Source organism: Neovison vison, chromosome 10 (genome assembly GCF_020171115.1).
Source record: "Neovison vison isolate M4711 chromosome 10, ASM_NN_V1, whole genome shotgun sequence".
In the NCBI taxonomy this organism is placed as follows: domain Eukaryota; kingdom Metazoa; phylum Chordata; class Mammalia; order Carnivora; family Mustelidae; genus Neogale; species Neogale vison.
Genome location: NC_058100.1, coordinates 21,395,533 through 21,423,374, shown reverse-complemented (window position 1 = coordinate 21,423,374; position 27,842 = coordinate 21,395,533).

The window sequence follows — 27,842 nt, the reverse complement described above, 5'->3', positions numbered from 1 at the left end:
CTCCACAGACAGGCCATTCTGCTGTGTTCCCACCTCTCCTTGGCCCTGTTTCCTGGGCCACAACAATATTGAAATTAGGCCAATAACCTCCAAGTGTTCAAGTGAAAGGAAGAGTCACTCATCCTTCACATTAACTTAAAAGCTAGAAATGATTCAGCTTAGCGAGGGAGGGAGGTCAAGAGCCAGGACAGGTTGAAATCTAGACCTCTTGTGCCAAACAGTTAGCCAAGCTGTGAACACAAAGGAAAAGTTCTTGAAGGAAATTAGAAGTGCTACTCCAGTGAACACACAAATAAAGTGAAACACCTAGGGGTGCCTGGGTGGCTCAGTGGGTTAAGTCTCTGCCTTCAGCTCAGGTCATGATCCCAGGGTCCTGGGATTGAGCCCCGCATCAGGCTCTCTGCTCAGCAGGGAGCCGGCTTCCCCTTCTCTCTCTCTGCCTACTTGTGATCTGTCAAACAAATGAATAAAACCTTAAAAAAAAAAGAAATAAAGAAAGAAAGAAAATGAAACACCTATTACTGATATGGAGAAAGTTTTAGTGGTCTGGAAAGAAGATCAAGCCAGTCACAACATTCCCTTAAGCCAAAGCCTAACCCAGACCAAACCACTAAATCTCTTTAATTCTCTACAGACCAAGATGAGGAAGCTGTAGAAAACAAGTCTGAAGCTAGCAGAGGTTGGGTCATGAGATTTAAGCAGCCATCTCTGTCACAGAGAAGTACAAGGCAAAGCATAAGTACTAGTATAGAAGCTGCAGCAAATTACCCAGAACACCTAGATCAGATAAATTAATGAAGGTGGTACATTGAAGAAGAGATTTCCAATGCAGACCAAACACTCTTCTATTAGAAGATGCCTTCTAGAACTTTTCTAGCTGGACAGAAAAAGTCAACTCTTCTATTAGAAGATGCGTTCTAGGACTTTTCTAGCTGTGACTGGCTTCACAGCTTCAAAGGACAGGCTGGCTCTCTTGTTAGTAGCTCATGTAGCTGGTGACTCTAAGTTGAGGTACAATGCTCATTTACCATCCTGAAAATCCTAGGGCCCTTCACAATTATGCTGAATCTACTCTGCCTGTGTTCTTAAAATGGAACGAAGTCTAGATGACAACACATCTGTTTAACAGCATGGTTTACTGAATATTTTAAGCCCACTGTTGAGACTTACAACTCAGGGGAGAAAAAAATGATTTCCTTCAAAATATTACTTCTTGTTGACAATGTGCTTGGTCACCCAAAAGCTCTGAGAGAAATGAATTAGATTCATATTTTCATGCCTGCTAACACAACATCCATTCTGCAGCCCATGGATCAACTCACAAATCTTATTACTTAAGAAATACGTTTTGTAAGTGATATCTGCCATAGATAGGATCTCTGTATCATCTCATGCATCTAAGAAAAGTAAATTGAAAACCTTCTGGAAAGGATTCACCATTCTAGATGACATTAAGAACCCTCATGATTCATAGGAAGCGGCCAAAATATCAAAATTAACAGAAGATTAGAATAAGCTGATTCTAATACTCATGAATAACTTGGAGGGGTTCAAGATTTCAGTGGAGAAATTCACTGCAGATGTGGTAGAAACAGCAAGAAAACTAGAATCAGAACTAGAGCCTGAAGATGGGACTGAATTGCTACAATCTCATGATCAAACTTTTACAGATATGGAGTTGTGTCTTAGGGATGAGCAAAGGAAGTGGTTTCTCAAGATGGACTCTCCTCTGGTGAGGAAGCTGTGAAGATTCTTGAAATGACAACAAAGGATTTAGAAGATTACATAAACTTTGTTGATAAAACACAGCAGGGTGTAAGAAGACTCAGTATTTAAAGAAGTTCTTCTGTAGGTCAAGTGCTATCAATCATCATCACATGCTACTGAGAAATTTTTCATGAAAGCAAGAGTCAAGTGATATAGCAAACCATGGCCACCCCAACCTTCATCAACCACACACCATCCTGATTAGTCAGCAGCCAGCAACACTGAAACAAGACCCTGCCACCAGCAAAAAGATTATAATTTACTGAAAGCTCAGATGTTTAGCATCTTTTAACAATAAAGAATTTTTTAATTAAGGTATGTACATTTTTTAGACATAATGCTATTGCACACTTAATGTAGATTATAGTATAGTATAAATACAAATTATATGCACTGGAAAACCAAAGAATTTGACTCACTTTATTGCAATAGCCACTTAACTGTGATTGTCTTGAACCGAACCTGCAAGATCTACAAAGTATGCCTATACAAAAAGGTGCACATATTTAATGGATACACTCTGATGAGTGAACATATGTGTATGCATATACATATCACCACCAGAGAAGTCTCAGAACTAAATTATCAGTTGGTATATGTTATAGAATAGCTTCCCAAACAACCTCTCAAAGTAGGAGAACTTTAAGATGGCTGGCATGTTTTCTCCCAATACAATCTCTAACCATTGGTTCTAAGTAATAATAATATACAACTAGCTTCAAAATCCTAAACAAACACCTGAGAAAACTGCCTCAAATTTAGTGATGAAATTAGGAAATGTGAGCTTAAAACTCCTTTGAATTATTTTCAAACATTTACCAGTTTACTTTAAACTCTCCACAAACTGGGACTGACTTTTGGAGTAAGACTACAAAAGAAGCACCACTTAGCACAATTTCCTCCCACGGATAAAGGTCAATCAGAAATGATTAGAAGCTATCATTTTACCTAGAATATCTTTCCCAAAATAAAACTAGCCTCCATGGGCACTTTATTTCTGACATATGCTGAGATATGCCGCTAATGTCCACAGCCCGTGCACCCATACCCCTCGCCTAGACTTCTAACTGCCTGCAGGCTTTCTCTCAGAACCTCTGTGACACAGAAGGATTCACTCCCAGAAGCCATAATGCTTATACAATTGGCTACCCTTGCTTCCTTGTTTCTTTTGCCAACTTCACTCAACTCAAAAATTCCCCAGGACCTTTGATTTAAGGTAAAATAGATTCTTGCTGTCATCTAGTTCCTTCAGCGTCTCATTTATGGTGACCATATGTTCATCTGGAACTGGCTTGCCTCACAATGTCCTAATTTATGCCTATAATCCTGGCATACTTATCAATAGCATCCCCTTTCACTCTCAAAAATGTCCTGGTTTTGGCAAAAAATTGTATTGTCACTCTGCCTGGTCCTGTTACTCTTCTAGGCTTCTCAGTTGTGCTAACCGTTGGAAAGATACTCCAGTTTATACACCTTGCTCTGCCCATCATTATAATTTTTTCTATTCATGAATGCTTACCTCAATTTCTTTATCTCTTCAATTCCTGTCCTTCCCCTGGTACCTGACAACTTAAGACACTCATATCCTGGTACAGCAGACTATACAATTATTAACTTAATTAGGAATCTCTACTTTCTGGTTTTATGTAATATGTAGAATTGATTTCTCATTAATATTCCAAAGATAGAAGAAAAATTTTTGTCAAGTCCCACACCTTTATCATAATCCAGATAATCTGACTAAAGACAGTCTGGGATGCCAATGGCAGATCAGGAGGGTAAAATGACTAAGCCAGCATTACATGGGGTCAGGGTGTAATTGTGAGGGAAGGTGAACGTCTGCGTCACAAGATCTAAGGGAGAGTGCTAAATACAAGCTCTATATGAGCAGAAGAAAAGTAGCAGTATTTATTTTTGACACTTTATAAGATATTACTAATAAAATTATCTTGTATTTATTTTAACAGGCCACTGGCTAGTAAGTTCTATTTTTCTGGTACAAAGTGTAAAGAAGAATATTCACATTCAGAGCCACAAAGATGTGAAGATACTGGCACTGTGCACTTGGGGGAAAGTCTGTTTCACTAAAGCACAGGTATTACTGAAGAGAGCAGTAAGAAATATTTTTATACCAGGACACCTAATGACGTTTGACTAAGGATGCTTCAGATCTACTTTTCCTGATTGCCTTTTTTAATATAATTGGGAAGATGTAATTTTTTAAACCTGTCATGTTACCAATTTTAGCTTTTGATTCAAACAAACACAAAAACTCAATGTATGCCTATTGTGTCTCTTATTAAGAGGATTTTTAGGAGACAGATATCAAAATATGTTCTAACAATAATGATCAAAAAATCAATTATGCAAATAAATCTCAATGTACCTTTCCCATGCATATCATTTGAGAAACATGAAGAACCAGAAAGGTACAAGTAATTTCTATTCCTTGAAAGATGTTGGCCTGAAATATTAATACTTAGTCTTAAATTATTTGTGATTTTCTCCTTATTTCTTCTAACACAAATGAAAGTAATATCTTACTGTTCCTTTTTTATTTAAAAATGCACAGCTTCCAAACTGCAGAAATTGCTGAAGCAGATTTCTGATACTAAGGATATCTTTTAAAAATTGGCCAGGTAAACAGAAGAAATCCAGAGAGAAGTTCTGACAGAGTTGGTTGAGAGAAACAAAAAGCTTTGTGTAATACTGAAATTCTAAAAACCAATTTCCCAAATTTAATTGGCCATTTTTAGGGAATCTTTCTATAACACACTAGCTACCAGGATTTTACCAGTACCATTTAACCAATGTAGTACATTTAACCATGTACACACATTTACACACACACAAATATACATGCCATTTCAGGCCTAACAATAAACTCTCCTCCACAGTCTCACCACATACACACACGTCCGTGCTCCCACTTCTGTCTTCTAGCAGCCAGATTCAGACAATCCTGTGAAGGCCTTGGAAGTCCTACAATAGCACAGAAAATCTACATGGAGGGAGCCGAGATCCTAGAATGACTATAAGGCACAGACTTTCCAACTGAATCCTGATGCATACAGCATTTTTTTAAATGAACTTTTATTTAGTGAAACCACTATTTAACTAGTACTTTAAATTTTGATGGTTAAGGACTCTGCATTTTAAATTTTGATAGTTAAGATTAAATCATCCGTGCAAGGAGGTTGGGCTGATTTACACACCTGCCCAGAATATACTGAGGACATATTTAAGCACTCTAATAATTTGGATTATCTTTTTATTTCTACCAATTTTACAGGTTAAACTGTATTGTGCTGCAACCCTGACCTGTATTTTTCTAGTGTGAAGATGACCACCTCTGCATAAATTATACTGATTTATCTTTTTATTCTTCATTTACATTTTATGTCCATTTTCTAGTGTTCCTAGTTTTTGATTTGCAAATATTCATGATATAGTAAACAAATAACACTACACTGTACATGCAGCAAACATCTTTCCTGATTTGTCCTTTCTCATACTTTTTTTACTGTGGAAACAATTAGTGTTTATTAATGTATTAATCAATCTTTTCTCCTGTAGCTTATATATTTTGTACCAGGCACAGAAAAGCTCCGCCCATTTATTACTTATTTTAATTTCACTCATGTGTCTACTTGTTGACTGAGACCTTTCTTGGGGGCTTGGACTTCCCCTGAGGTTAGTGGCTGAGTTCTAAAATATAAGCATATAAAAGGAGAGAAAGTCAAGCTGCTGGGTTTAGGTCATACTCTATTGGTCAAGCAATCAGAGCCCAGAGTCAAAGTAAAGAATATAGATTCCAAATTTTGATAGGAGGATTGTATAAGAATATTGGAGACATGTTTTAAAACTGCCATATCTTGAATGGCTTGAGTATAATCGGTTTGATGACGGTGTAATTTTTATATCATTCAACCAGTTTAAGTATCCAATTAGATGAATTTTGACAAATGCTTACAAGCATATAACTACCACAACCAATACAGAAAACACTTTTATTATCCCTAAAAGTTTCTTTTCTGTCAGTCTCTCCCCTCCATCTCTGGCTCCAAACAACTGACCTACTTTGAATCACTCTGCTTTGCCTTTTCAAGATTCTCCTACAAATGGACTCAGAGAATGTAGACTTTACAGTGGCTTATTTCACGTAGCATAGTGTTTTTGAGATTTATCTACATTACTATATGCTCAGTAGTTCATTCCTTTTAGTGTTGAGTAGTTTTTTACTGTATGGATAGACCTCAACTGTTCATCCATCCCCCAGTTAGACATCTATGTTGCTTCCTATTTGGGTTATCATGAATAAAGCTATGAACATTTGCATATAAATCCTCATGTGGACTTATCTTTTTACATATCTTTGATAAATACATAGAATTTTAATTGCTTAGTCATATGTAAGTGTACGTTTAACTGTATAAGAAACTGTACATCTTAATTTTTTTTATTATTTGAATAACTGACCAATCAGAGTTATTTTCTGGCCTTTACGGAAGGAGATTCTACAATTTGTTTCCCCACAGCTGGTCAGTTTCCTAAACACATTATGTAATGCCTCCCTTATTGACACCATATACTGTATTATACACTGATTCTCCTATGTATTTACATTATTCTGGACTTTCTCTTCTGTCCCATTAGTGGGGTGCTGCTGACGGTGGTACCGCTGCTGCTAATCCACACCTGGCTTGTGTTAACTCATTTACTCTCTACACCAATTCTATGAGAGACACAGTATTTATTAGCTAGGTGAAAAAGCAGGACAAAACCCAGAAATATTACATAATTTCCCCAAGATCCCACAGCCAGTAATGGCAAAGGCAGGACACAGATGCAAGCAACCTATCTTCAGGGCCCACACATCCAAACAAGCACTAGGCTGCTCGGACACAGCAGTCCCTTGTTTTCACCGAGCATCACCCTAAGATCTCTTTAATCCCTGTGTGAGTAACTCCCTCATCACATACTTCTTTTTCCTTATGAACCATGTAATTATCTGAGTTACTTCCCTTCAAAAACCCTTCTGGTATTTTTGTTTGTATAAAATTATAAGTTCAGGGAGAATTAGCCCCTTTCCTGTATTAAGTAGTATTTCTATCCATTTCTAAATTCCTTTAAACATCAGACATTTTTTTTCTCCGTGTCAATTTTACTTGATATATCTTCCCATGTCTTGCAAATCTTGCTATAAAAAATGGGTACTCTCATTTCTCTTGAGAATGAATGAACGAATAGCATCTTAGGGGAACTACACTTCAAAGACTACAGTCAGGAATGTAGTAGACAAAGCTGTGAAGCAGGCCAAGTTCTCAACGTACATATGCACACTTCTCAATGTCTCTCCATTTTTAGTGCACCTTATACAAGCTTCCAACCAATGGATCCTGACCTCCCAGCTGCACCCACTACTGCATTCCTCTTCTGCTACCCCATGCTATTCTCCTTCCACTGATACTCATTCCAAATCTCATCCTTTTTTTCCTGTGCAAAGTCTACAAGGTAAAAGCTAATTTTCCAAACCCATCCATGTGAATATGCAGAGGGGGAAATGTCTAGAACAGGAGCCAATATCCAAAACAACTTAGCCCTTCAACACTCTGGAAATGCAAATATGATTAAATGGAGTCTTTCTCATGGCAATATGCTACTTTTGTAATTACACCAGCACATGTGAAAGAGTTTCAAATCATCTAAGTGGAAAGAAGGGAAAAAGTATTTGTAGGTGGGAAGGGCCATACCATACCCTCATATTTATCCACACTGGTTTTACTTCTAGACAGATTCAGTCCAAACATCTTCATACTAAAATCCATACTCTTATTTCTAAGTTGATATAGGAAACACAGCTTATTCTCAGTAAGCCAGTAATCACTGAACTCCCCAGATGTCTATTCACGATCCCTTCTGAAATTTACAGACTTCAGAGTGAAATACTTACTAAGAGAGTACTGAGACAGAGGACTTGTAATTTACAAAAGATAAAAAAAGCAAACTCAAGTCTTCCTGAGAAATCATTTTCTATACATGTCACCTTACGCATACCTACATAACACTTCTAAACCACCATCACTGTAAGGTTGTTATTCCATTTTTCAATTTGGTTTGTCCTTTTGGAATTCATTTTCTCCTGAGGAATCCTTCCAGATTAACCACTTATTGTGAGACTTGGGGATGCACAGTTTTCTCCTGTTTCAAAGCTTTGTTATGAAATGACAGCACTGTACAAATGGAGAGAATATTAGGGGTCATATAATTTGACCACTTATTAAAACCCAATTATTCTCTGAGCCAATGATGGGAAAACCTAAGTTCATAGAGGGGAAGTGACTTGCCAAACATGACAAAGCAAGTTACAGTGGAGCTGACATTGACCTGTGAGCCTTGACTCACAGCCATTACTTCTATGTGCTGCTCAGGCAACCCCCAGCTGAGTCTTGTCTGGTTCAAAGACAGTATGTACAACTTGATGTACGTTTCCCAAAAATAGTTTATTTTCCAAAATGGAAATATACTACGATTTCATTAAAACAAGACTGAGTGGTGTGTGTGTGTGTGTGTGTGTGTGTGTGTGTGTTAATACAAGCATTTAATCTCCTGATGCTTTATATTCAGGTGTGTCCAGGGACTTCAAGGCCAAAAATTAACCTTCAATAAAGTTCCAGTTATGTTATGTGAATATTTTCTAGAGATCTACTGTACTGAACACATAGCCTATATAGTATTGTGCATTTAAAAATTTGCTAAGAGTGGGGCATCTAGGTGGCTTAAGCAACTGTCTTCGGCTCAGGTCATGGTCCCAGAGTCCTGGGACCGAGTCCCACATCGGGCTCCCAGCTCCACGGGGAGTCTGCTTCTCCCTCTGAAGCTCTCATCTCTGTCTCTCTCTCAAAATAAATAAATAAAAATCTTAAAAGAAAATATTTGCTAAGAGTGTAGATAACACGTTAAGTGTTCCTACAACAACCACAAAAAAAGGACACAAGGAAATTTTGGGAGGTGTTGCTTATGTCTGTTACCTTGATTATAGTGGCACCTGGGTAGTTCAGTTCAGCTCAGGTCATAATCGCATGGTTGTGAGATCGAGCCCCACACTGAGCTCTGCACTCAGAGAGGAATCTGCTTAAGACATTCTCTCCTTCTGCCCCTCCCCTGCACTTGCTCTAAAATAAATAAATCTTTAAAAAATAATACAGTGCATATGAAGAGTCTTGATTCCAATAAAAACAGTATCTGAGGATGGGGGACATACAACAACAATTCATGTACTTTTTTTGTATGCATTTTATTTGGATCCCTTCCCTTTAAGCTAAAGGAGCCAAGAAAAGAAGTTTCTTACTTTGAAGTGAGAAGAAAGAGGAACTCGGTATAGTCAAACAAGTCTCTCCCAATATTTCCTTCCTGATTACAGATGCCCTGAGGAAAGAGACTAAAATGGACTTGGATCCACACTGTGCCAATTATCAATGTTCAAAAGGAGCTAAATCAACTCACCAACATATAAGCATTATCACATTGAATTGTTTAAGAGTAATCGTGTGAGTTTTACCTGAAATGCTAACATATACAAAAGAAATCCTTTTGGATACAAATATTTCCCTAATAATGCAGACTCCTAAAAAAGCTACATTTTGACCCATGGTAACTCACTTCCACATATTTTCATTTTTTTAAACATAGTCTTATCTTGGCTTTAGAAAAATATTAGTATTAGAAAATACTAATTTACTAACATTGTCTAATTCTGGAATTAGTATTAGAAAAATACTTAATAATGCCCATGGTGAGTCATAATTTCCTGATTCTATGATTTCTATCTTACAAATGACAGCTAACATTATTGAATCCCAGGAGAGTCTCTGTCTACTGAGCCACCTCACTGACCAAGAAAACAGTTCTGCTTTTATCACAAATTTATGCATCAGAGTAAAAAAAAAAATTAAAATATATGTTTAATTCTGCCCCTCACCCTGCTTGTCCCAGTTTTTTCTACCTCAGTAAATGACAGCCCAGTAAATCCCAATATTTGGGCCAAAAACTCTGGCAAGATCTTTGACTCCTCTATCATATTCCATAACTAATCTATTAGAAAGCCTATTATAGGACATTTATTTTGAAAATACTTACAGAATGCTAACTTTCCGCCACCACTTTTGCAGCTTTCCACTAAATCACCATTTGGTAGAAGGAGAAGAACTGACCAGACTATTGTAATTATCTCTGAACTGGTTTCCCACTTCCACAAAAGCTCCTCTGTCATTTTCCACACAGCAACCTCCTGATAAAACTCAAGTCATATTAGGTGTTCCCTCAACTTAAAACCCTCTCATGGGCTCCTTCTCAGTTTTTACAGTCACCAAGAACCTCCGACCACCATCTCCTTTATTCATTCCTTGGATCTCACAGCCCTCCTACTGGTCCTCCAACATGCCAAATCCACCTCAAGACACTGACACTTGGCTGTTAAATCCAAATGCAAAACTCTTTACAAAAGTACATGCTTGGCTTGCTCTTTCCTTCCTTCAAGACTCTTACAAGCTAATAAGAAACAGTACTTATCCACTGTCATTCTTCTATCAGCCTACCAAGACTTATACCTCTTCCTAACACTTACCACCACCCAACACTTAGCTCTATATGAAGCTAAGTGTCCCACAAAACAGATACTTTATCCTTAAACAGGAAAAGAATGGCTAGAACCTAACAGACACTTAACTGTGTATCAAGTGACTGAATGGATGAGAGTTTATCTGGCACACAATGTATACTTGGATATCAACAATACTTATGTCTTCCATTTCTTATGACATGTATTGTAATACATACCACTTCATCTGATAGCGATGGCATTCTGTTTGCACTGTTTTAGTTGATGGACTTCGGATTCATTCCAGAATTAGGCAATGTTAGTAAATTTGAATCCATTTGCTATCACAGATGCTGGAGTTCAGTACAGATATATGACCTCGGAAATTTTATCCCATGAAGGGATTCACTACACAGCAGCCTAGGCAGTGTGTTGTCCAATTACGTGTCCCAGATCTCCTCTTACCTACAATTTTCTCTTATTTGGGGCAATGTATAATAAGCATTATTAGTAGTAGTATTAATCATAATCTAAAACAGGAATTCATTTTTTTCTGCAAGAAGCCAGAGAGTAATATTTTGAGGGACATCAGGTCCTGGGCACAACCATTCAACTCTGCTATGATTGGAAGAGAGTAGCCATAGACCACATGGCCATGAATAGACATGGATGGATTTAGGATGTAATTTCCAAACCAATGTTTGGCAAACATTGATCTAAATTGTTTATTTAAAAATTGGTAAATGTTGGGGGGAGCGGGTTAGGGAGGATATAGAGATAAGCAAAGCACAAAGGATTTTTAGGGATTCTCTCATTTAATTTCCAGTAACTTTTTTATAATCACCTGGAAGGTTTCACATAAACCATCTGACTTTCTGGAGTTACCTGTAATAAACAGGACACTAAAATGATATCTCTGAGAGTCACCTCCTACCAATAGTCAGAAAGGAACAGAAAACATTAATCATTCTAGGTGGAAGCAATTGGTTAACATTTTTTAATAAATGACTATGGGATACACAATAGATACCATGGGTGTTAGATTTCAGTAAAACACTTAATACAGTGCCTCCCAAAGCTTTAATTTAAAACTCCATTCAAACTGACTTTGATAGGATGACTCCTGCAAAGATTGCAAACTGTCAAGAGGAAGGCAAACAACAGGGCATGAATGATAAATAACGTCTGTCACATAATAAGGAAGGTATCTACTGTAGTACCCAGGGACCGGTGTTGAGTTAGTTCTTAACATTTTATTAATGATCTGAAAAAGGGAATCAACAGAGCTCTTTCATTACACTTGCATATGAGGACTTGAAGAATAGTGCAAACCAATGAACAGCAGAATAAATATGGCAAGATTACATTAAGATAGTGTTGGAGACACAACTGTGAAATAATACAAGTTAATATTTTCTGAGATTATGTTATTCAATGAGATGAGCACAAAAATAGGGGAAAGAAATTTAAATGGAGTTCATTAAAAGATAATTCCTTTTTCAAGAGAGAAGTAATTGTGCCCTGAATAGGAAAACATCTGAAAAAGAGACATCTCATGGTAGCATCTGCGTCACTAACTTGGGAGGCTCTGGCAAATCTAAGACACAGTATTTTCTGGGTTTAACTCTCACATGACAAATACCCTGCATAAAATTCTTAGCCCTGTTTCTTTTGGGTTTCATTAATCATTCATTTTTGTCGGGACATGGACACAGGACATGGTCCATGTTGTTTCCTAAGCTTAATCAGTGAAACATAAGTTGCTGGGTAGGAGTTGCCTGCATTGCTGGATGTAAGTTAAAATCACTCCTCAATAAATTCACTGCTCAAATGATCTGACCACTGATGTTGTATTAATTTTGCTGCTGAATACATTAAACAATTGCAAATTCGCTTTCTTGATAAAATGATAATTACTTTAGATGTTGTTCAGGTATTCCCACGACACACATGGGGATTCATTTAATATTTAAAGCCTATTTAAAAGCCAAAGATTTATCTCTGGTTAAGTGACGTATGTAATACAGAGCTACTTCACCGCACGCACTGTTTCCTTTACAACTACTACTATAAAAACAGACCATATCCTTTGGCTCAAAAGTAGGGTGGATCTAGGGCAAAGTCTAAGTTTTCAATGTTAAGTTTTAACACTGAAATCTTCATTTACAAGTAAATTATACCCCCCAAAAAAGACTTAAAAAAAAAATTTAAAAAACCTTCAAATACTTAAATGATTCTTCCCAGTTTCTAGCCCAACATTCAGGGAACTTGGAAGATGTCAGTCCCATTCTCACAAGAAAAAAAACAAAACAAAAAACAAAAAACAAACAAAAAAGCCTGGGAAAAAACAAATCATCTTAAAAATAAACACCTTTTCTTAGATTTATCAGAGAACTGAGGTCATGGGGCAAACTGCTGCCCACAGAGAAACAGAGAGTCACAGTTCACCAGGACCAGAAACCCAGGGCCAAAAGCCCGCTGCTGGAACTGATATCCATGGGGAAGCTTTAAACTATATTTGAAAGGTTGTTAGAGGGGTAGTGTGGATTAGTTTGAGAGTTAAACGTTCTGAGGAGACCTAGTTTGGAGAAAGTCCCCACACTTTCCTGGGGTTCTCCCTGAAAACTACAGAGAGATCTCTACTTGCTCCCACCAGGGGAAGGGGAAAAGTACCATTTTGAAATAATACACCCAGAGCTCTCTGTTCTCCTTAATAAGGCCTGCCTCAAAGAAAACTTTTTCTAAACTAACTTTGGGGAAGGAAAATCTCCAACCCCAGCTCCCTCTAGCCCTTCACATGGGAGCAAGAAAATATCTCTGTTAAGCCTACAGTAGCCTTAAATGTGGGAAAAGGGAAATACAGAACTCAAGGTCACTAAAAGACAGATCTAATCACATAAAATGGTTCCCCTCTTCCCTTCCATGTCAGTAAGGGCTCAGGTATAATCACAGAGATTAAAGCTAAAAGAATGAGCCCCAGACCCTTATTTAAACAGTCTCTAGAAAAATTCAAAGACAATAGAGAAGACCAAAGAAAGAAACTAACTGAAATTCTAGCCTTTGACACCACAGCTACAGCAAACGTAGCCTACCTCCTAACCAGATAAACATAAAACCTCACCCTGTAGGTTATCTGCATGAGCTGCTTTACTCAACCCTTAACTGTCTGCTTTCCAACAAAAATAAAAGGCACACATACACAGTCTGGGAAAATGAAGCAAATATCAGAACATGACTCATATGGCAAAGAGTATGGAATCTTAACTGATTAAGATGTTCAAAGCTCTAATGGAAAAAGTAGACAACATATAACAACAGATGGGTAATGGAAGCAGAGAGATGGAAATTAAGAAAATGCTGGAACTCAAAAATACTAATGAAAATGAAGAAATGGCTTCCATGGTCTCATTGACAGACCAGGCATGGTAGGCAGGGTGGGGCAGTGGAGGGGGTATTCAGTGAGCTTCAAGTTACGTAAATAAAAATTTCCAAAACTGAAATGCAAATAGAAATCAGAATGAAACCATGGAATATTCATGAACTGTGGGACAATTACAGAAGGTATAAAATGTGTACGTGAGAATACCAGAAAGAAAGGAACAGAAGAAATAGTTTAATAAAACAAATGAAAGGGAATCCGCCCTGGGTGAAGGGCAAAGAGCATTCATTTGACTCTATCCTTTTTTTTTTTTTTTTTTTTTAAGATTTTATTTATTTGACAGAGATAGCAAGTAGGCAGAGAGGCAGGCAGAGGGAGATGAGGAAGCAGGCTCCCTGCTAAGCAGAGAGCCCAATGCAGAGTTCAATCCCAGGGCCCTGGGACCATGACCTGAGCCGAAGGCAGAGGCTTAAACCCACTGAGCCACCCAGGCGCCCCGCTTGACTCTATCCTTAAAGTTTCCTCCAGTAAGTTCTGTGAGAACCAGTGATAGAAGAAAGCTACTTAGACTGGGCATTTGAATTCATTTCCTGAGATCTTTAATCTCCTTTATTTCTTGTGTGCCTCCTGTACACTAGACCTCCTACAAATTAACTTGGTGACAAGCAGACAACAGGCATTCACATACTCTATTGCAGGCATCTATCATCTCTATTATCCTTAAGGAGATTAACTTCACAGCACTTATTTGTAACACAAATGCACTTATAATAAATTTATATGCTCTCTCTTCATGGATTAGTAAAAAACAGTAGCATGTTTTGATCCAGCAGCAACCTTCCTTCAATTCACTTGTGGATATTTGGTTAATTTAATACTTGTGATCAAGATGGCTGATGACTTATAATACAAATAAAACTTGTATTTCCTAAGAACATTTTTTAAAATGTGGTTTATTTACTTAATAAAATTTTTAAAGTAGCTTCAGATTTCCCCCAAAATTATAAAAATAGAGGAGTCTCTTATAACCCCCACCCAGTTCGTATCATTAACATATTAGTGCAGAGTGTTTGTCAAAATTAACAAACCAATACTGATACATTGTTATTAACGGAAGTCCATTCTTTACTCAGATTTCCTTAGTTTTATACTGAACTCCTCTTTCCATTCCGGGATCCTATCTAGGATATCCTACTACATTTACACACCGTGTGTCCTTATGCTTCTTGTGGCTATAACAGTGTCTCAGACTTTCCCTATTTTCAATGACTTTAAAGGTTTAAAGCCAGATATTTTCCAGCATTTTCATCTACTGGGGTTTGTCTGTTTCTCCCCTGATTAGACTGAAATTACAGTTTGGGGAAAGAAGACCACAGAGGTAAAAAGTACAATTCTCATCGTACTTTAGATCAAGGGTAAAGTGCTATCAATAGGACTTAACATTGTTAACCTTGATCATCTGGATGAAGTAGTGATGTTAGGTTTCTCCACTATAGAGTTACCTTTTCCCATCTTTCCTTACTGTCTTCAGAATGTAATTTTGTGCAGCCCATACTTAAGAAGTCGGGCATTGCGTTTTTCCTCCTTGAAGGTAGGATATCTACATAAATTATTTGGAATTCTGCCTTGTCCCTTCTTCACCAATTATTTACTCATTTATATCAATGTGGACTTATGGATATTTATTTTGTACTTCGGATTATACTCCAGTTATACTTTATTTTGATGGTCAAATTGTTGCAGTTTTTGCCACTGAGCGCTCTTTCAGCTACTTCCTTTGTTCCTCTGACATATCCCCGTCACTGTGGGTTTTTCTTAAGAACTTCCTCGCCCTCTGCAAAGATGCTTCAGGTTCATCTTCTATATACTCCTTGTCCTGGGCTTAGAATTAGACATTCCTCCAGGGAGCCCCAGTTTCATTTACTAGAAAATAATGCTAGAAACCAAGAACTGAACACTAAGTGTGCTGGTTGCCACTGTTCTCAACTAAGAGAGTCTGGAAGCAAAGGCATACATGTATACTCTTTTGGATAAATGAATGTATCTGTAAACATATCTACATGTAACCATCTGTACATACGTTAAACACAGGTGCATACTAACATTTCCCACTCCTATCCACTAACACAGGGATCATTTCAACCTCCTGTCTTTACCTCTAACCTTCCACTGCAACAGTGAGAAAACGAGATCGCATCACCTGCCACACTTTAGTCAATTACTCAGTTCTCAACCACATGTAGAGCAGGAATAGTTCACGTACACACCCACAACTTTAGACAACCTTATCCACTAGAGTACAGGGCTCACGTACCGCCCGTTACCTTTGTCTTAGAGCCTAGAGTTATTTACGTCAACACCTGTTTTCCTCACACATTTCAGTGAAATTGTCTCATACATTTGTAATAGGTTTTTGTTGTTGTTGTTACATTCTGTATTCTGTCCTGGAATCCCACAGCTTTGTACGGGTGACCATCGAACAACACAGGTTTGAATTGTGTGGGCCCAGTTACACAGGTTTTTTTGTTTTGTCTTTTTTTTAAACAAATACAGTGTAATAATGCACATGTATTTTCCTCATGATTTGAATTAATTTCTTTTCTCTAGCTTAAAGCACACAGTGTATAATTCATAGAATATATAAAATGTGCTTTAATTAATGCTTTTAAGTAAGGCTTCTAATCAACCGTAGGCTATTCAATTCTGGGGAAATCCAAGGTTATGCATGGATTCTTGTAAGGAAGCTCTACACCTAATGTGAGGTTTGAACTCACGATCCTGAGGATCAAGACTTGCACATTGTACCAACTGAGGCAGTCAGGTACCTCAAACATGGATTTTTAAGATTTTTAACTATACAGGGGTGGAGTGGGTTGGTGCCCTGAACCCCTATGTTGTTCAAAAGTCAACTGTGTATCAATACCTCCCAGAAAATCAAATGCTAGGGAAACAAAACTCTAAACTTAAATAATATTAAGGGAAAGAGAAACTTAATCAGCCTTGTGAGACTGTATCTCTAGTAGGTTTGACAGCTCCATCTGCTAAGGAAGTTACAGGAGGAAACTTTACACCTGAATCCCTCAAGAGGCACTCAGGAAAAAGCCTGGGTTATTCCAAACTCCTTGCTGTGGGTCGGCAATCAGGTACACGGCCAAAAATCTCCAAAACTTTGTGAGGGGCCAGGAGGACTTGATATCTGTAAGGAGATGACACAAAGAGCTTCTCCAAAACCCTGACAGGATCCAGTATCATTGTTTACTGTGGGGAAGATGTGGAAGTCAGCTAAGAGTGGTGCTATCTCTGTGCAAGAAGTTGTATCCTTCAACTACATTAAGAGGACCTGTAAGCTTTGCTGTGGTTTCACAGCTTCCTATCGCTACACAGCTGTATCCTGGGTAAGAATCTTAGAGCCCTCTGGGCCATACCAGAGCAAGGATAATCACTGAATCAGAAAGACATCAATAAAAAAGCATGACCTGACTTGACAAACAGTCTGTGGACTATGCAGTCACCTCAAATGTCTCCTCACACCTCTCAGAGTTCCCATGGCAAATGTCAGTTATGTCTTAGCTCCTGGCTAACCTCTGGTAACAGTTACTTCCTTATCCACCACGATGGCTGCAAAGGCCATGTCAAAAGCGACCATGCTCACTTAAGGAGCACCTTGAACATGCTGATTTTGCCATAATGCTCACAGACCATCAGGAAGGTCCTGATGCAGCCAAAACCACAGACACCTTCTATCTAGGATTCCAGTGTTAATACTATTCTTCCACAAAATGATGAAAGGTGCTTCAAATAAAACTGTCCATTTAGATTTTACTCATGCTTTTATTTCAAAACCCTGTTCAGTGGCCTCTGTTATGAATCCACACACCCAGGATAGCAGACAATCTTGAAAAGATACCTGTTACACTGAAAAAATGTCCCTTCCCTTGAAAGCAGAGACTTTATCATTTAGAGAACACATATATGCCTGTCTATTCCTTGAGATAAAAAAGATCCACAAAACCCCTTTGTAATTGACATGCCCAGAAGTAGGATCTAACCCACAACTGGCATTTATTCATCTTAGACACAAACACACACACCCCATCTCACTCCATCTGAACTAGATTTAATTATCTACTACTTCATATCAAATCCTAATGTTATGGATAGGTTTTATTTTTCCTTGCATTTAAGAGAAGGTAAAATATGAAGCTTTTGATCACACTTATAAATTAAACCAAACTACAAACAGAAGAGAAGCTAGCGGTCATTAAATATTTGGTTAAGCCAGGAGAATAGAACTTTGGTCTCACTTGGATTTTTTTTTTTTTTTAAATAGTGCACTATACTGAGGAGTCTGGGTTCTGAATCCAGAAATAGAAGAATTCGGCCACAACTTTCTTTCATTATCATTTGATGTACAAAGTTCCATAGTATCATAGACTGATAATACAATTCAAGCTACTAGGGAGGTTAGAAATCATCTCATATCAAATCATATGACAGATGAGAAATCTAAGACTCAGAAAGATAAATGAGCCCATGTATATTTAAATATGAGTACTAAGAATTGTGTTAAGTCCATACATAAATATACTGAAGATGAAATTCATTACTGATCCCCTTAATAGGAAGGTAGAACACTAGACTATTATTAGAAATACTGGTATAGATTAATTGCATTTAATCACTATCCCTTCAATATGAAGTCATTTCAACATCAAAAGATGTCTATTTTCTGTAAGATGTTGCAATATCCACAAGACCTCTCAAGAGGTAAAAGCATATTCCATTTTATTCCAGCTTTCATATCAGAACTCATAGAATCTTATAATTCTTTTCCTATAGGAAATACAGTTTTACAACAGTCTTCATCTTATAAATGGAGCTGTTTAATTTAGAGCCACAAAATGATCCCAGTGTGTTCACAGCACATTTATTGAATTTATAACTATAATGCCTTTGGATATGTATTATGTTTGCCATTGTATTCTATTGATCCATTGAAAATATTTTGCTTCTTATAAGATACACAAGGGGGCATTCATAAAGAAGTGAAATACGGCTGATATTTTAAGTTCTAACATTAAATATAATGGATTGGTGATACAAATAAAACACTAAGCCAATACCAGATATTTTATTACTAGTTGTCTATAATAGAATTCAGTTGCCCCCTTTTTTTTAAAGATTTTATTTATTTGACAGAAAGAGGATCACAAATAGGCAGAGAGGCAGGCAGAGAAATAGGGGGAAGCAGGCTCCCCACTGAGCAGAGAGCCCAAAGTGGGGCTCAATCCCAGGACCCCAAGATCATGACCTGAGCCAAAGACAGAGGCTTAACCCACTGAACCATCCAGGCGTGCCCCCTTTTCTTGATACGTTAATGCAGGTGCCTTTCAAATGGTGCACAAATGCCCAAGGGGCACATGTGAACTTTTCAAGTTAGTATGTGAAAATAGTTTTAAGGAAATCAACTTTCAAGCCTGCCTAAACCATGTGTACTCTTTCTTAAAACTGATTTGCCCACACACCCCCAGAAAGAAAAGCATCCTTCACACTTGATTTTCCTGTTTCCTCTTTTACAATCTCTTTTCCTATTTTATGAAAGAAAGAAATAGCATTCCTGTATTCATAATTAAGCACGGGTTCATTGATTGAACCTGCTATTGATTATGGGCACAAAATACAAAAGATAATCAAAAGTGGCTAAAAATTTTAAAGGCGATTAGTTAAAAAAAAAGGAGGGGCGGGACAAATTTTTTAACTCATAGAGTGGGGGGCGGGGGTCTCCTAATTTGTGTGGTAACCTCAAATAAAACTGTAGAAACACTTAGGATCACAGAAATTCAGCATTAGAAAACAAAATTGGGTACAACATAAGAATACCAAATATAAACACTCTCCATACCATTCTGGACATCTCATTGCTGGGGGTGCAGAATACTTAGTCCCATAAATGCAAAAGGTAAAAATGGAATTAAGGATGGAAAATAAGATAACACAGGACCAGGGGTAAAATGGCGAAATTGCTATTAGAACTTATAATTTCCCACAAATCATTTTTAATTGAATAGGACTAAAAACACTTTTAGTATCTGTGAATGTGCAATATTCAGTTAGAATCTAAAGATACTTCACATGTAACACATTGTAAAATGTGCATTGTAAAACTGAAACTTCCATAACTAACAGGGACACTGACCTTTTCTCTCACTGTTAATTCTTTTGACTTTCTGGTAACAGTTTCCTATTTAGGATTATTACATACAATATAGTAGTAGACTCCTGTATATTGTATGTATTCTCCAATCCATTTCTATGTATATAAAACTGACAAAGAAGTTTCTAGAACAGTAAGTTCATCTGCTCCAGCATATATTTTTATTTTGTCAAAATTACCATGAATTCTTCTGTGGGAGTGAATATTGTCCTTATCTACTTTTTTGTGTGTATCTAGGAAAAATCTTCACAGGTGTGTTTGTCTCTTCCCCGACTCTCCCAACTTCTTCTCCTTTAGAGGCATTACCAGTTTCTAATTGTCCCACGATTTATGTTCCTCCTTCCAGAAAATCCTCTCTGAAAGTTTTCCCAAAAAAAAAAAAAAAAAAAAAAAAAAGAACTTGAGTATTTAAATTGTAATTGCATGCTTGTTACTATAGTAATTCTAGTGATCTGAAAAGCTTCCCTGCCTCACCCTTAGTCACCTCTGACCTTTCCCTATTACTTATCCACAGAAGGAATATGGGCTTTTTGAACAAAAATATATGTTATGGAAGTCACCCACATTGACAAGGCTTGGTTGCTTTTACAAAAACCATGCGTGGAAAAAAAAAAAAAAAAAGTAAAGATACCAAGCAAAATAGTGCTTTTATCTTATAGTTTGGGATAGAAAGAGGACCAGGGACTTAGCAAAACTCCACTTCTTGTTGAAAGAGTCTGAATCATAGGAATTAGGGAAAGAAAAAGGAGTAAGGAAGACTGCCATAAAAGAGGACCACCAAGCAAAAAAGCTGAGAGTGTGGAAGTGTAAGCCCCATTCCACCATTCCCTGGACTCTGCAGGCATTTTTATTATGTGCAAGAAAGTTTTTCTTTTTTTAAACTGTTTGTTGTATATTTTTGTTTTTGAGGTTCCTGGTAAAGGACAAAATAGGGAGGTTTTTCCAGTTTAATGATGGAGTTATACTCAACACCTGTGTCTCCACGAGAGCATGAGTGATACAAGGGATGGTTCACAGTCAGTATTGCTTGGCATTGTACCGTGAAACACAGCACTACACCTGGCATATAAAAGCACTTAATAAATATCAGTTCATTTTTACATTTGGGGTAAGGAAGTAATCACATTAAGCCCTCAAAAAAGGCCAACTGGAATCAAATGTAAATTAATGCAAACCCCCATTACAAAATAAAATTAATGTGTCCTCTCTTTTGGAAATCAATTTATAGCTCTTCATACAAGAAAGTACCAGGCAGTGAAGATTCTGGTATGTGAATGAGTATGAAATTAGTGTTTTTATAACAGAATGATATTAAGATGAAAGATTCTAGAAATTATCTATTTGGGCCCTCTTTATTTACAGAAAAAGCCACTGAACACCAAAGGGTTCAGTTATTTGTCCAAGTTGCATGGCTAGCTAGTTGCAAAACTTTAACAAAAACACTGGTCCTCCTCCTCATTACCCAACTAGGTATTTAGGAATGGAAAACATAACAGATCTGTGTAAATGAAGATACTGAAAGGTCAAAGTCATTTGAGTATTTAAAGTATGAGCTTTGTTTTTAATATGAAGAAATAGATATTGAACACTTCGGAAAATTATAAAGAATAAATCACTATAATTGAGTTCTGAGATAAAATTTGGATTTTTCTGAAGTCTCATTCTAAAAAAATTAGTAATAAAGGAAAAGGGAGGGGGAACCTGTTACTCTACTCCTATTTAAATAGGCTATCTTTACTCTGTATTCTGAAGGTAATACTGTTTACCTTCTAACAGTGTTTTTCATACATACATGATTTTTGGGGAAGGAACAAATTGGTAATTATCTCCACTAATGAAATGTGCAATCATTTCAGTTAGATTTTAAATGGGGCACGACTCGCATTCATAAGGCCCATTGAATAAATGCCTATTAGGTACAGTTTAATGGCTTAATGCTTGATTCATGTTTTTTCTCTCTGTAGTTGATGCTTATTGCACATTCAGGGCAATTAGGAAATTCGGTTTTCCTTCCTAGTGTATATATAATCCCTGTATTCAGAAAACTCAGCAAAATAACAATATAAAAGTCAAAATATTACCTGGAAAAGAAAAAATGTATCTCTATTGATGATGGTACTCAAGATTTTGGCTTAATTTGTTCTGTTAAACTCCCATTGAGCATTAGTATGTAACTCACAAAGCAGAATTACCATGTGCTTCAAAAAAGATTCCTGCAATATTTGAAAAAACTAGAGCATTTCTTTCCCAGATTCAGGTCCCAACTCAAATTCACAAAGTATGCTGATAATTTAGTGAGAAAAAAAGCTACCAATGAGAATTAAAAGTCACCTTGAAAATACCCCATTATATGTGAAATTATTCTGTAAGAAACAATATATATCAATGTATTAGAATATGCTTATTTAATTTTACTCAAATTTACACATATTGTGTTAGGTTGTAGATCCTAACAGGTCTGTTTTTATCATTTAAAAATTCCTGTATCAGTTATTAACTTCAAAGAGTAAAAAAACTAGTATATATATGCAAGAAAAATGTTTTCTTATATTACAAAATTAGGCTAATACTCTGCTCATATTCAGTTTCGCTCCTTCCTTTAGGATGCATAAGTTAAGCGGATGAACAGCTAAAATCTGAATATCTGGCAGGTGTAGATTTTGCATGCTACTCTATTTACTTTCATAATTTCCCTTTTTTCCCTGATATTCTCTCCCTAAAAGAGAAGGAATTAAGAGGATCATATGAGCATCTAACTCCGGTTCACACTTGAGATTCTCACTTCCACTTTCAAAAGAAGAGCAACTCCTATCATTTGCAACATTAATCAGAATGTGGGTTTGCTAATGTTTTTCTCTTCCTTCAGCAATTTTCCATATTCCTAAAAAGTACCTCTAGATTGAAATAACACTTTAAATGAGCATGCCTGTTTATGTGTTAAAGACAGATGGAGAAGGAGAAAGGAGGGGGATAATCAAAAGAAGATGGAAAATATATTGACATTTAAATGTTCTTTCCTTTCAAATGTTCATCCTACATCCCTTTCATTTGTGCTGAAATGAAGGAGGCCGTGGAGACATTCCTAGTCCCAGTCTGGTATTTCCTCTGGGCTCATTAAGGGTTGATAATCTGCTTCCCCAACATGGTAGTAAGAGAAAATAAGATGATGACCAGGAAAAGAAGGAAAACACTAGCCAGAAATGGCAGAGGAGTTAGTGCTGATTTCTGCTTCTCATTGCTAAGGGCCAAAGAGTACCAGTCATTACCATCCTATGCAGACATAGTGCATTCAATTACCAAAGCCTCTAGTAGCCTGTTGTATGGACATGGGGGCCTGTGTGTGTGCCACATAAGGCAAGTTATGAATATGTGACAGACTAGAGAGAAACATAAGGGAAGACTCTCCTGAAAGACCTGCAGATAAGACAGAGTGAGATGAAAGACAGACTTAAACTCTCCAAGTAGCTGAGTAAGAGAAAACCCTGTAAAGAAATAGATCCTGGGATAAGATTCAGAAATAAAGGTAATCATCTGAACATAACAACAAGCTTTCGATCTACTTTAGCATACATTTTTAGTCTGTAGCCAAAGAAAGAAAGAACAGAGTGTAGAGATATACTGGGAGTAGTATGAGCAGAGAGAGAGAGAGAGAGAGTGTGTGTTGAGAATGTGTTCTTATAAAGAATTTGTAGTTTAGGTTAGGCCCAGGTCATGGTCTATTTTTTCAAATCATGTTGTGGTCAAAACCTGTGCCAGAATGACACATGAGTCAGTTCTTTCTATTACAAAAACTGCTTTGGGGAATTCTAGAAACTGAAAGGCTTACAAGAGTTGACTGCTCAGGATCTACTCCACTTCTTCCTTGCCCCATTTCTCAGGCAATTGCAACCGATGATCTTTTTGCAAACTATTTTGAGTTACATAGGCAAGAACCCTGCTGTTTGGATGCCAGTAGCTAGAAAATCAAAAGCTTTAACAGGATACCATCATCAGATTATATCAGGGCAAGAGCATTTTTGTCAGAGTAATAGGTCATTTCCCCATTAATGTCTATAGTACATAAGGCCGGCATACGTCATCCCCTGATATTGCTGGGAACAAAACGCAGGCAGCAGAGAAAAAATTCTCACCTTCCCAGATCATTTCCTGTAAAACTCTGACCACCCATCTTTCAAGACCCTTTATCATTCTGCTGGATCAGGGCCACAGTTTTTCATCCTTCTGCAATCTCTGTCATGACTGCTGTGGCATTGTCCATCCACGAACCAATTCAACTTCATGCTTTTTCTTGTGATTTCAGAGATCTGCATCAATATCCTACTTCGCTGGCACCAATAGTAGGACAGGACAGCATTCACTGGTCATAAAGTTGAAATGGAACAGGGTTCAGGCCAGGATCACACAAAATCTCTGTCCCTGATCCCTCTTGCTGCGGGTATTTTGGAAAATGAGACACTAAGGTGCCACTCAATAAGCCACTCTTGTCCATCAGGAAGGATGAATGCACCTTGCAAAGTTATTTATTGGGAATTGTAGATCGTCTCTTTGCCAGAACCACAGGCAAAGCAATCATTTCATAAAAATCAAAAAGGTGGTGAGGAGAGAGAATAGGGGAGTAAATTGGAACAGGAGGCTAGAGAACAAGTAGAAACTATGTTCTGCATTAACTCATTTCCTCTCTCAACTTTCTCCCATTCTAGAAACCAGATTTTGAGGGAGGACACCTTGGGACCATGAGCAGAGTCAGAGCCCAAGCTCCCCAGCCTTGTCAGAGCTACTGAGGATGACCAGGCACATAGCCTGGAGAAACACATGAGCTCCAAGCTCCCCCACCCCACCCCCACAGTTGTGATACCAGCAATTCACTCTCAAACAATGGCAGGCTTACTAGACTCCAGTAAGTCATACTCACAGAATTACAATTTCCATGTAAGCTAAATATATGCACACTGACTTCAAGTACCTGTTTGGTTTTATCGGTAGATTCCTTCTAAATACTGACTACGTGTCATCAGTAGATAGAGGTTATCCCCAAGTACAAAATGAAGAAAGACTGCCTCCTGGAAGGAAACTTTAAAATTCTACTCAGATGCCTCCAGAATGAACACTCTTACACACTCCAACACACATATACAGCCTTTCCATCACCTGTGGACAAAAATCACACCCGTATGTTCTTCCCTATGTTTAAGATGCACTGTGTGAGATCATACAGTATTGAAAATGAGAAGAATCACAGCTCTAACTGGCTCTAAAACAGGACTTGCCTTCGTTGGGCACTTTAGAGTTGACAGTCAGGTAACTGTTAAAAGATTAAGTTCTGGAGTCAAGGAACCACAACTCCTGTCTCATTTTTTTAAATTTATTTTTTGTGTTCCAAGATTCACTGTTTATGCTCCATGCAATACTTGCCCTCCATAATACCCACCACCAGGCTCACCCAACCCTCCACCCCCCACCCCTCAAAAACCTTCAGTTTGTTTCTCAGAGTCCATTGTCTCTCATGGTTCATCTCCCCTCCGATTTCCCCCAACTCACTTCTCTCCATCTCCCAATGTCCTCCGTGTTATTCCTTATGCTCCACAAGTAAGTGAAACCGTATGATAACTGACTTTCTCTGTCTCCTTCCACTATAGAAACTCAAGGCAATAATTTTACCTTCTTTCAGACAATGTTGCCTTACCTGTAAATGGGAGAGCACAGGCATATCTACCTCATCAGGTGACTGTGAGGGCCAAACGAGACCGTGAATACTGATTCCTGTCAGGGATTCGGTCATGTAACTGGCTGTAAGTACGTTTCTTGCGGTTCCAAGAGCAAAACCTTTGTCATCAAAAAACCCTGAGCTTCAATCTCAGCTCCAGCACTGACCTGTTAAATGAACTTGAGCAAATCACTTGAGGCTTCTCTAGACCTGCTTCTGGATCTCTAAATAGGCCCATCAGTGGGGATGATACAGGTGAGATATGAAGACATGAGAAATACCATACAGCACCAGGCTATTATTCATTAAATTTCTATAATAAAAACAAACATAAAATGATCTAAACAATACCCCAGGCAGAGATAATACAAAGAACAAGATTGCAGCCCACATCATTTGCTCTCTTCAGGTTCAGGGCCAGTCAGAAAATTTGGAAGATGTCTCCCTCTTCCCCACCTCCTACTCCACCAAATCTTGTGAATTCTGCCTATAAATACTTTCCTAATCTGTCTGCCTCCTCATTCCCAATGCAGCCATAGACCCTGTTCTTTGTTCTCACAGCCCCTGTAACAGCTTCTCAGACTCATTCCAGGCCATTTCCCATACAGTAGCCAGAATGATATTCTAAATAAAATTTCAAGCACGTTAACCCCTAAATTAAAATCCCTTCAGAAGCTCTCCATTGTCCTTAGGATAAAATCCAAACCTCTTCATGGAACCTCAGCCAGCTTCTTGTCACCTCTACCACTATTTCCTGAGTGGGCTACATGCCAAAGATTCTGAATGCACCATTCCCTTGCTCCCAAATTGCACATGTGCTCAATCTGACTGGAACTCTTTTTCACCTCACCAAGAAAACAACACTCCCAGCTGAAACATCACTTCCTCAGGGAGGCTTTCTCTGACTCTGCATCGAGTTAAGGACCACCTACTAAGTGCTATGGCAGCATCCCCCCCATTCTCCCAACACCTCACCCAACAAATTTTACTTATATTATGGAGTCAAATGCTTGTTTGATAGATTTTAAGTTCCTTTGCCATATGTATCATGCTTTCAACTTGAAATGAAGAGAAACAATCACAGTCCAGTTTTTGGTGCGTTTTTAATGTTTTCAGTACTTCTGATGGAAGAAAAAAATTGAAAGCCACTTCTAATTTATTCCCTTTTCTAAAAAGGCAAAGAAGCAAAGGGAAAATTTAATTTTGAGCATCTTCCTCTTTCCTCCCCCCTAACACTTAAGTCCCACTTTCACGGTTTCCTCACAGAGGTAGCAATTCTGGGCTTTCAGCAAAGATTTTTATATATAGATCTGTAACTTCTTTAAAGCTGGTAATGAGAAACAAATATGAGAAGAAATGGCTCTTGGACTCAAACTCATATCCACGCACATCAGCAGCCAGTGGGTACGGAACATTCTTCCCCCCCACACACAACCCCCGATCCCCCAAGCCAGATGAAGTCTCTCTCCATCAGCACCTGGAACACAGCATTCCCTGGACGGTGGCAGAAAAGGAGAGCGCCTAGCACCTGAGGCAACCGCCTGTGTCACCCAAGCTAAACTCCACCTCTGGAAAATACACGAGAACATTCCCTTAGAGAAATATTAGATCTGCTTCACCACTCTTTCTGGCATATCCTATCCTACTTTGTCCTTCTCTTTCCCTAAATACCATGTTCAAAGCCCTTTTCGCTCAGTGGGAAAGCACGCAAGGCAGATGCCATCACAATCACTTTGTGTTTCCCTGCAGAGGGAAAAGAGGACATTCTTGCATGTGAAAAACTCATCTGTTCCTAATGGAACAGAGTAACTTTCAAAGATCACAGGCAGCCTGCAGTTGGAGGTAATGGGGCACCTCACAAAACCAGGCAAGTGCATAAGCCTGTGCCAGAGCCTTGCTTTGTCTCTGGTCCACTTCCACATTTGTGAGGTTAGACGGGGGGTGGGAGGGGGGAGGCGTGCCCGCTCGTGTTCTCCGCTGTGGAGCCTGGCCCCTGGTGTACAAGCACCTGGCTGTCCCCAAGACCTCTGTTATCCAGAATCACCATGGTTTCCCACAGTTGGGAGTGTTTTTTCCTTGTCTATAAAAACCTTAATGATAAAAAGGCTATTTAGTCTGAAGTAAAGCACTGATGAGACCAACAGAAATGTAATTTGAAAGAAACCCATATATTGAAATA